We start from the raw sequence: 12,065 nt of genomic DNA on the forward strand, positions 1-12,065 counted from the left end.
TCAAGGTCTTCTTTTTTCGCTTGATAATCTTCTTCGTAGTTAGCCGTTTTGCTGGCTTTCTCAAAGTGAATGGATAATAACTAAGCAATTTCGTTTGGAGTGTCTTTAATTTCATCTTCACCTTGAAGGCTAGTTATGGGAGCAAAATTTTTACGCCCGCAAATTGCCTTCACTTTCCTTCAAACGTCTAATGCAGTAGTACCTCTGTCAATGGATGACACGTATTGCTGCCAGGATCGTTTCTTCGAGTCTATCATGAGACGTTTTGCATATGCCCTGTATTTTTTAAAGGCAATAAGATTCTCTGTGGTAAGACGTTTCTTAAAGGTGTTACACGCTCTTTTCTTTCTTTTTATAGCTTCACTTATTTCATCGTTCCACCATGGAACGTGTTTCTTCGTAAGTTTCCCAGATGTTTTGGGTATGAATCTCGATGCCGACTCAAGTATCGCAATTGTTATAGCGTCGACATCGTCCCCGATAACTCCAGTTGTTTCAGGGAGTATCGTTCTAGCTGTGAAGCTCGTCCAATCTGCCTTTTCAAACAACCATCTTTTAGAGATAGGATATATTTTTCTTGTAACATCAGTTACAATTTTCACCGGGAAATGATCGCTTCCATGCAAATCGTCTAAAACATGGAAGCTGTACCTCGGTGCTATCGATCTGCTTATCAGTGCAAGATCTATACAGGACATCGATCCATCTCTGGCATTGAAAATGTTCCTGACCCATCATTTATAAGCATAAGTTCAGAATTCATCAGGAACCTTTCCAATTCTCTTCCACGAGGATCTACTCGGTCCGATCCCCAAAGAGAATTATGAGCATTAAAATCGCCCACCAGTACAATAGGTGGGGGGAGCTCAGAAATTAGTTGCGCTATGTCATTCTCCTTCCAATCAAAATTCGGCAAGTACATGCTGCAAACAGTAATCTGAAGCGGACACTTCATTCTAATGGCGACCACTTGCAGGTTTGTATTTAGATCAACAGCTTCGGCGATAGCTCTGGTCGATGTTAGCATGGCTACTCCACCTATAACTCTTATATTTGGCGGTTTATCTCCCCGAAATGTATCATATCCTTTTAATTTAAAATTTTCATTTCGGCTGAAATGCGTTTCTTGCAGACATATACAAATCGGGTCTACATCATGTACCAAGCGTTGGAGCTCATGGATGTTTGAAAAACATCTATTGATGTTCCATTGTACTATCGACTCACTGATGTAAAATTATAGCCTAGGTTTCCCTTTCGGCCAGCCTTTTTTTCTTTTCTTCTCCATGATGCGAACAGCCTCGTGTTCGCGGAGAGCGTCGAGCGTCGTCGCCCATATAGCTTCCAGTCTCCGAATCGGAGACCACCGAAACCGCCGACGACGACGGACATGGATCGGCGCCGATTGAGAGGCGGCAACCTGGCCGACCCCGACACGGGAGCAGCCCCGGTCACCGCCTGTGGAAGGGGGGACACTCGCCTCCCTTGTATGGATATTTGTGGCCTCTGTGGTTTAGAGGCCACCTCAGTTGGAGGCTTGGGAGCCTCTATAACACAGTCTGTACCAGTCACTTTCTTCTTATCATGAAGGATCTCGCTGAGACGGACTTGACATTCTGGTTTGGCGTCCATTTTCTTCTCTACAGGAACAACTTTCATTTTTACAGATTTATATTCAGCAGGCTGTACCACTATCTTTGGCCTAACAAACTCTTTGCTGCTGAAAGGCTTCATCTTGTTTTCGATGATCCTTTCAATCATGTTAGCCAAAGTAGGCGCAAGTTTGTTTATAATTTGTGTCTCATATATAGCAATTGGAGCAGGAGTAGGAACAGCAGCCGCAGCCCGAGCATAAGTTGTTGATGCTCTGGGTTCGCGGGCGTTAATAATCTTCTTTGCTTCGAAGTAGCTGACCTGCAGGGTTTTAACTTCCTGCACAGCTACCTCGTCTTTGTAGACAGGACAATTCCTTGATCTACATGAATGCTATCCCTTGCAATTGACGCATGTAGGGGGCTCTTTACACGGCTCTCTCTGATGCACTTTATCGCCGCACACGCATATTTGCGTTCTCTCACATTTGGTAGTGGTATGGCCAAAGCGTTGGCACTTGAAGCATCTCATTGGCTGTGGGATAAATGCCCACACATCCAATCGATGTATCCTGCTCTTATCTTCTCCGGCAAAGTAGGCCGGTTAAATGTGAGAACATGAGAGGCCGAAGATAGGACTTCGCCATTCCCCCTCATGCTCAATCGGCGACACTCTATTACTCCTTGTGATCCAAGTTCTTCAACAATTTCTTGCTCCGAGCAATTTAGAAGATCCCGACAGACAACCACACCCCTTAAGGTGTTGAGCGTACCGTGGGGATCGACACGTACAGCCAATTCTCCAATCTTTTTAAGCCCTAGAATCTTCTGAGACTGAGAATTGTTTACAGTCTCAACATAAAGTCCTGTGAAGGTTTTCCTTATTTCTTTAACAGGGCCTCCAGCGCATTTAGTTATTTCCCGAGCAATGAGAATAGGACTCACCCTCGAGAAATTTCCATCTTCCTTTGTAATGACCAAGTATTTGGGTTTAGGTACATTACTACTCTTAAAAAAAGCTTTTTCTAACCTCAATCAATATCCTTCTAGATTCCGCACTCTTCCTCCGTTTCGCCTGAGGCGAAACGGAGGAAGAGTTAGCATTGTAGAACGATCCCTTCTGTAGTAAGGCTAGTCGCCGGGGTACTCCCCCACTCCAGGGCTACCAACCCTGGAGGTCCGTTCCGGTACTCCGGTGGAACCGGCATATGTCTTGACAGAGCGGATGCGCAGTCTCTGCACTGACTCCAGGCCCTTACACACAGAGATTTTCATGGCTCCCATGTCCCGAAAAACATGGACACCTTAACTACATGCTTGCCATCGCGGGGGTCATGTGGACAACGAAAGGCCTCCGTTATACCTGCAAATAACTTCGACCGTGGCCGCTACATCACCAGCTCTAAAGGTGGTATCAATCCATGTCCATAATCATTAAAAGTTTCGTACCTGCAGGTGGCCATGAAATCCAGTCCTGAAATTCGGCCGAAAAAATAGCATATCCGAGAACAACACTCGGAGCCCCGTTAGCCAGCTATATGTAATGTACATAAGTACAGCTGTTCACGCCCCGGACGTGGGGATTATCTACCTCAGGGCATACTCATATGCCCTGAGGTAGATAATATACCAAAAAAAAAAAAAAAAAAAAAAAAGTATACTCATATTATAAATACACTTATTGATATAATGTAGCAATAAATTTTTTTTTTTTTTAAATCTCTGGGATCACTGTTATGTATTACTTCAGAGTATGAGATGAATGACAATTTTTGTAGCATGTGAAAATTCCATGCCTGACTGGGATTTGAACGCAAGACCTCCAGAAAGGTTTTGAAAGGTCAAAACACTATCATTTGTGCCACAGAGGCCAGCAATACTTTATTATTAATTATTCGTGTCTATTATTAATATCATATTAGTTACATAAGAATTAAAGAGTAAATCAAGTTACATTCAAGTTGTAATGATGAGGACCAATAATGTAGACTTTTTTGACAGAAAAATAATAATTTCCATTCCTTGGTACTGAAATGATTGTAATCATCAAGAAAATTATATTCTAATGACCATTTCATTCAGGTATTTTATAAATTGAAGTTTGAAAATGTTAAAAAAAAATTGTCTTTATGATTCAAACATTATGTTATTTATGATAAACTGTTTCATTTTATGACTTCTGTCACTCAAGAGGTCATTCACAAGTAGATAATAAGTATATATTGGTCCAGTTGATTGTAATCAAAAGGGGAGGTGTACAACTAGATGTTACAACAGTTCTAAATCCAAAATTTCAACATCCTATGGGTACCAGTCCATATGTTATTTATGATAGTGGTGTGGAAACAGTTGAGCTATTCACAGATTTGAAATTTTTTGTTAGGAACTCTGAATTAAAAGCATAATATTCAAATATGAATGAAAAATAAGTTGATTGGGGAAATCAACTTTAGGTATATGTTTACAATTGGTAATAAGATTTATTGATTGTCTTCATCCTTCTTTCTCTTCATGATAGATAAACTTATGTTTTTAAATGAAATATTTTAGCATAATAAATCAGTGTTGGTAGAGGATGGCTGAAGTACCCAGAAGGCTTTGCCGTTTGGTGTACCTATGGTTTGGCATGAATCAAAGGATCATGTAACCAGTTGTTACTTTTGTTTAACAAGTATGTCTGGAATTTCTAAAAAATCTAAACATACTGTAAAATATCCTTCATTGCAATCTGCAATCAGGCCTGTACCTCACAGTGAAATTATTTCAGTTCCTGAACCACCTGTGAATGTATGTTTTGAAAGCAGCGATGAAGAATCAGGCAGTACTGAAGAAGACAACAATGATTTTGATTTTTAATTATCTTCCAATAAGTCACATCTTATATCACAAGGTGAATTGATTGACTTGGTTAGGAATCTAAATTTATCAAACATCAAGCTGAACTGTTAGGATCAAGACTGAAAGGTTGGAATTTACTTCAAAAAAATACAAAAATTTTGGGCTTTTGAAGCAAACAAAAAGAACTTTCTCAGTACTTTAATGATGAAAATAATTTGGTTTATTGCACAAATATTGATGGGCTTATGTTGCTCTTAAGACAAGTTCATAAACTGAAGACTGGGGCCTTTTTATAGATTTGTCTAAGTATAGTTTAAAAGTGGTTCTACTATTGTTGAGTAGTAGAACCACTTACAGTAGTAGTACTGTTACCATTGGGTAACAAATATCCGTTGATATCAATCACCTATGGTATTAATTTGAAAGTGACATACGATGTAATAAAAGATGTTCTTGAAAAAATAAATTATAAAAAACATAGCTAGAACATATGTGGTGATTTGAAAGTTATAGCTATTTTGTTAGGCATGCAGTTAGACTATACTAAGTACATATGTTTTCTTTGCGAATGGGACAGCTCAGCTAGGGATAAACATTATGTTACCAAGTAGTAGAAGAAATGAGACAAATTAACTCCAAATGGGAAAAATATTATTCATGAGCCCTTAGTTGAACCCAAAAAAATATTTTTACCCCCTCACCTTTTAAATCAAACTAGGACTAGATCTTTGTTTGTACATCCTGGATTTTTTACATCAAGTAGAAATTTCTGAATGTAAGTGAAGAAAAATTAAAGAAGGAATATTTCTTGGTCCTCAAATAAGAGAGTTGATTAAAGATGATGTATTTAACTCAATGTTAAATAATGTAGAAAGTGAAGCTTGGGCTTCATTTAAAGACATTTGCAAAAACTTTCTCGGCAAACAAAAGTTCGACAATTACCACGTTATTGTTAATCAACAACTTCTAACTTCATACAGAGCTATGGGATGTAATATGTCTGAAAATACATTTCCTCCACTCACATGTGGATTTTTTCCTGGACAACCTTGGAGATGTAAGTGACGAACACGGTGGACATTTCCACCAAGACATTTTGGTGTTGGAAAGCCGCTATAAAGGTTATGGAATACTAACATGCTAGCTGGTTACTGTTAGACATTAATTTGGGATGTGCCCGATGCTATTTATAAAAGAAAAGCATCAGCAAAATCATTGTAACACAGGTATGGCCATGCAAAATTATAAATTTTAACTATATTTTACCTTAATTTTTTTTTTAAGTGTAATTTATATAAAACTAAGGGTTATAGAGAAATTGTATTTACAAATCTGTAATGTATCCAAAAAAGGAATTCAAGTAGTACTGCATTTTAATATGCTAAAAGATCTGTTACAAATTGATAGTTGGTCTTCGCTTTTTCTGAGATAGTCCCATTACATGAACCTATTGTTCCAAATCTAGTTTAGGATGATTATATAACTTTCAAAACCAGCTAGCTAGAGATTTATTTGGATTTGTATCAGGTACTTGCAACATAGAAAAACAGCTGAAAACATTTATCAAACCAGAAGGTTGAATAAATATTAGTAAATACCTATCTGCATTGAAATTAATTTGTTCTGAATCAGTCTAACCACATTTGATATGAATGGATTTTGATCTTGATTGTTTCAGAAAATCTTAATGGTTGTAGATCAAAAAAAATTTTAAACGTACTTGCCATGATATCAAAATTATGTTTTACTCTATTGCAGTGTATAGTAAAGTACACCTAAAAAAAGGGTTTGTTCAACTGTGCTGAGACCGGTATTAACGTCAGTTGTTAAAACTACTGTCAATTGAAAATCGATAACAACAGATGAGAATAATAAGGTGTCCCTGTAGTAGTGATAACCAAAAAGGATAGTGTTATTAGAAGTAATATAGTGGCTAGATAGTGGAATATTCCCAAAAAGAAAAGTGAAAGGTACGTTGATAAAAGTAAAATTGTAACAATAAAGCTGCTAGACTGTAAAAAAGATATGTTAAAAATAGTGTATACAAGAATTCAGCTATATAAGACTAATGTAAAGTTATGGGTGTAGACCATGACAAATGGAGGAAGGAGAACATTTTCTCCAAGAATCCCACATAAGTGATAATTAATGTTGAATACACTTAGATAATTTAATAAAAAGTAATGAGTAGTTTAGAGATTAGAAATATAGTGTGGAAAGAAGGGAGAATTTTTAATTATCAGCAAATATGGCAACTGAATTAGAATGAGCATATTATCACAAGCAGTGTAGCAAAATAATTTGAAAAACAGTTTTCATGTTAATTTTTTTGTGAGGAAAGAACAAGTGGTTTAACAAAGTGCTGAAAAATCCCATATGAAATGGGGAACTGAAATGTTTTCTATGCAAGCAAAGGACTAAATATTGTTGGTGTTAAAGGCTAAGTAAAGTCAAAGAAGAGTATAATAAAAGGAACAAATTACAGAATCAAATTATGGGCTGTAAAGCCTAACCTGAACTGATCATGGAGTACACCAAAATTTACTTTGATGAAATATTTGTGTGACAGATTCAAATGTACTGAGCAAATCAACTGGATGTTTTGTGTTTTTTTCTTCCTCCGAGACTAAGTGAGTACATTACCTCTTAGTGACTATATGTTTTATAAGAAGGAAATTATTAATTTATAAATGACTTTGCAAATAAAAGTTATTAGGTTAGTCATTCTTAAAAACTAAAGCAGTACAGTATAGATATTAATTTACTTAAAACATGAAGTAATGTCGTAGCAAAATAAAAGTTAATTAAAAACCATGGATATAAATGTATATGGGAATTGCTGATTAGTGAAATAATAATCTGAAAGCAGAAAATCTCAATGATAAATTATACACACTTACAAAATACAATTAATACAGAGCAGCAAAGAAAAGACTAATTACAGGAAATAGTAATGAAATGTATTAAAAAATTACTACTTTTGTAGATATAATCTATAAAAAAATAAAAATTATTTTTAATATATCTATATAAATATGGATATCACGTACAGGCAAAAGAAATCTGTTAGAAGAGTAGGAAGTTTTAACTATTGCACAGATGTAAATGGAAAAATTATCTTAGATGTTGATGAGAAAAGAAAGCAATGATTATTTTATATTGCACTATTTTATTATCAGAATTTGATAAGATTCTAGAATTTTAGGCAAGAAGGTAGTAGGAATAATAATAATATCATCAATCTTGATGTATTCATTCAGAGTATAGGCTTTAATTTATGAGAGTAAGACTAAGATAATTTATAGATGAATTGAAATGAGATGGACTTAACTTGCCTAAAAGAAGAATTAATTTTCAGAAAGGACATCAATGCAAGGCGAGCAGTGTTGTATAAAATTGTATGTAATTTTAAAAAAGATATTATGATAGCATCTAAAATTCATTTTCAGGTTTCTGTTTTTGGTTTGTTTTTTTTTTTTAATTTTCCCTCTTCAAAAAAAAGTAACTGAACATTCAGACTCTTTTAAAGATGTCTTCTTAAAAAAATTATCAACATCATGTAAAAAGAAAGGGATTGAGCTAAATTAAAAAGAAAAAAAATGTTTTAAATTACAAACTAGAAACAAAAGGGATCAAGCTGGAAAATACTTTAGAAAGAGTAGGTAAATTTACGTTTAATTGTTTACTACAAAAATATATTTGTATAAGAATATTGATCTGTTAGTTAAATAAATTTAACTTAAAAATTCTGGAAATATCAGTAAAACGAAATGTGACAAAAAAGAGGAACCAATGAGAATAAAACATTTCTGGAGGAGAAGATTCTTTCTGGTATGCATTTACATTAGTCAACAAAATATCATTGACAGTTAATATCCATAGTAAAAATACTCCAAACTCTACAAATTCTAGAAGGGATTGTGCTCGATACCTTGAAGGAAACTTGAGTTATTGTCTCCAATCTATGCTCTTATGTTTTGTTTTATGCTGGTAGCAGCGTAAGTATAATAACTGATACCTATTACATAAAACTGGGCCTCCTCAAATATAAATAGAAAATAAGGTTAGTCTTTATACCAAGAAAAGGATTCTTTGTTTCCACTGATTGATGGCACAGTAGTGGTAACCAGTCTTTTTCAGTCACCAGATAAGTAAACTGACTGAATCACAAAGAATAAAACTTTATACATTGCACCCACCAATTTAAGATATATGTCCCTATCACACAAAATGTTAAGATTCTGAAAAACTGTTATGTACTTTATGAATAAAAACAATTGTAATCTCCTGATAAAATTTTTAAATCCAGAACTATACATGTTAAGAATGAATTTAACATGTTGTAAATTGTTTAAAAAAATATTGTTAGGTATTACCAGCTATGATTGCCCAACTTAGGGATGACAATGATTTCATATGGGACAATTTTGTAATCAATGAAAATCATCAAAAGCGCTGTCATTGGTAATACTTTAATTTTCACGGGATAATAGATTTAACTGATCATGCATCTACAAATTTGGGTAATGAGACTCATTAAATTTTGTTTAACTAACAGCTGTTAAATCATATTTCATCACGCCTATCTACAAATATTACAACCATGTTTGGTGAACTAGGAAAAGCTGTGTTTTTTTTTGTGATTGTAGGTGATAGTTACACCTACAATGTAATATTACATAAAGCTAATATCCCATTTAAAGGTAGATATGAATCACCACAAAGAACAGGTAAAAACTGAGAATTAAATCACTGGATCTGAACAAAATACATTAGCAAAATCGCCTTCTTCTGTTTTCAAAATAAAATTAAAATCAAAAATAAGACAGCTACAAAGTTGTGAATTACAGTTTTTCCTGTTGTTGATGTTGCCATTAAACAATTAATATAATATCACAAAGATGGATCCTCTTAAGCAAAACTCTCTAATACTTGCTTCCAGTTTGTAAACATTGACTACATTGTGACGTTTTCTGCCATTAATTTTATCACCTTTATTAGTAATCATGAATCATAACTTTATTATAAACAATAATTAATTTTAATTTTTCAGTCATTAATAGATAGTATGTCTAAACCAGTTAATTTCCTTTTTTTATTATTGGAAGATGTGTAACGATGATACAATATTATTTAATGTTTCATCCGATGTTGTCAATTTCATTTAAAACATCAACATTTCCTCTTATTTTCCTTAGATTTATTGCATTTAACTTTTCTTCAGAATTTATTTGAATTTACCCAATTTAAATTTCCTTTCATTATTTTATTTTAATCCATTTCCTTAATTATATAAAAAGATATACCATACTTTGGTTGATTGATTTTTGTCTAAATTTTCTTCATAAATACTGTTATTTATACAAAATTATTTTTATCCAAGTTTACATTTTCTTGTTGGAAGTATGTAAAACTTTGTTTCCAATATACTGTAACAGATTTGAAATCATCTTGCAGGGGAAGGTCAAGTGACTTCCTCATTTTGCCCCCACCAGTCGTATTCTCCAGCAGTGCGGAACATATATGGCCACTAAATCAACACATCCATCATTAACTGTAAATTAGAAATCTAAGAAGCCCACACACAAATATAGTATTTTCACTTGATAACTGAATCACAAAAATTGAAATCAAATTTTTCAGTAACCCCGCTTAAGATGTTTTACATATACAATAAGATTCTCAATCTAAAAAATTGTCCCATACATTTCATGATCTTCATTCTACTACTTCATTCCTTTTTGTATTGATATTGAGTAACAGTTACATATAGAGCTAAATCTTTTGTTAAGTAAAAAACTGCCATAATTATCATTTATATTATTCAATTTAATTATTGTTTTAAGTTATATATGTTTACTATTTCATGACGTTACACAATGTTTGTCACTGTAAACACAAGTTTTGTTCTGTAATACAATTTTGACCAGGTCAGATTACAGTTTTATATCATTAAAGAAGCATTTTCTTTGGTTGAAATTTGATTGTGAAAATTATTTTATTTTAATTGTGTGAGTTAAAATGGCAGCTAACATTTCTCATCTTCGGAAACAATTTAAAAAAGTGATTTATAGGGTATATAATTATTTTAAAAAACTTGTGCCAGCAAACCTAATGCTACTACTAAGGGAGGCTTTTTATGCAATGCAGGAAGTGATGCAACCATGTGTGTTTCAGTTTGTACTGTAAAAAATGTTTGTTGTAAAGGTAACGAAAATGCATCAGCCCAAGGTGAATTGTGTATACATTCTTTTGAATCACCTTGGAAAAAATTCCCCATGTAAACTGGGTAAATTATCTGGACAATTTTAATAAAAATATGGTTCATCATTCCATTCAAGAATTTTATGATAAGGAGGGTATTCAATGTACAATAAAATAGGATATTTTGAAAAAAAGATTTACTGGAAGTGCATATTCCACATGGAATACAATTAGATAAGAATTACGGTTCCACTTTCGTAAGTGTAATGATGGCAGAAAATGTTTGATGGAGAGTTCTGAGGTTGTTCTTGCTTAGGTAACATTTTTAAAGAAAATGCATAAAAGGAGACAAAATAATTTTTTACTAGTAATTTACCTAGATGAAATGGTAAACGGGAACCATTCCACGAAATATATCTGGCAGAATTCAAGCAGTGCTAGACTTAAGATTCTGGTTGGAAAAGGATAGCGTTTAGGTTGTTATGAACTTGGTTTTATAAGACTGTGCTCTCAATACTCAGTCAAAGCATATGGGGGGACTTCCATGAAGAAATGAACGGTGATGTATTCAGAGTATGGTTTGTAACTTTGTTGAGATCTTTGAAAGAAGTCTGTGTAATTGTGGTGGATAATGATAGGTATCATTCTGCGCTTAAAGAGAAAGTGCTAGTGACCAACACAAAAAAATCAGAAATTATTTCATGGGTAGAAGAGAAAAAAATCCCTTTCTGTACACCAGAAGGTGTGCAGAAAGGGTGAATAGATTTCACCGGTGCTAAGTAGGGAACAAAAAGATTTCCACTTGCATATATATGAGTGAAGTTATTTGTGAATGTAAAAGGCAGTACACTTATGTTATCAGTTTTTCTGGGTTAAGAAAATAATTTTCAGCCAGAATTTGACATTAAAAGTAGTTCTATACTCAAATAAGCAATGCAGTGAATGACACAAAGATCAATAGCCCAAAAGATTTTAAGTTAAAAATTTTGCTAGATAGTTTAAAATTTTTAACAGTTGGAGAAATTTTTAAAAATTTTTTAAACAGTTTAAAATTTTTAACACAAAAAAATTGGAGAAAAATTTAAATAATATAATTCACTTCCTTGAAATTACATTTACAATGTGTCATATTTAAAAATATTATATTTAAAATTAAGATATCATATAAAATATATAAACACAATGTATCAAAGTAAAATAAATTATTTTTAATATAAAATTATAAAAGAAAAAACTATATTTCTTTATTTTTTTATTTTATTAACACGCTTTTCTGCTAAGTCCTTTTGGAACTAATTATCAACATTTTCTTCAGTGAGTTACTATTATCCGGGAATAATAATATATGCTACCTGATATACCACATTGAAATAATTTCTTACATTTAGTTCTGAAAGGCCTTTGGAAGAAGAAATTCTTTAATTTGAATGA

Source organism: Lycorma delicatula, chromosome 2, assembly GCF_047948215.1.
Source record: "Lycorma delicatula isolate Av1 chromosome 2, ASM4794821v1, whole genome shotgun sequence".
Taxonomy (NCBI): Eukaryota; Metazoa; Arthropoda; class Insecta; order Hemiptera; family Fulgoridae; genus Lycorma; species Lycorma delicatula.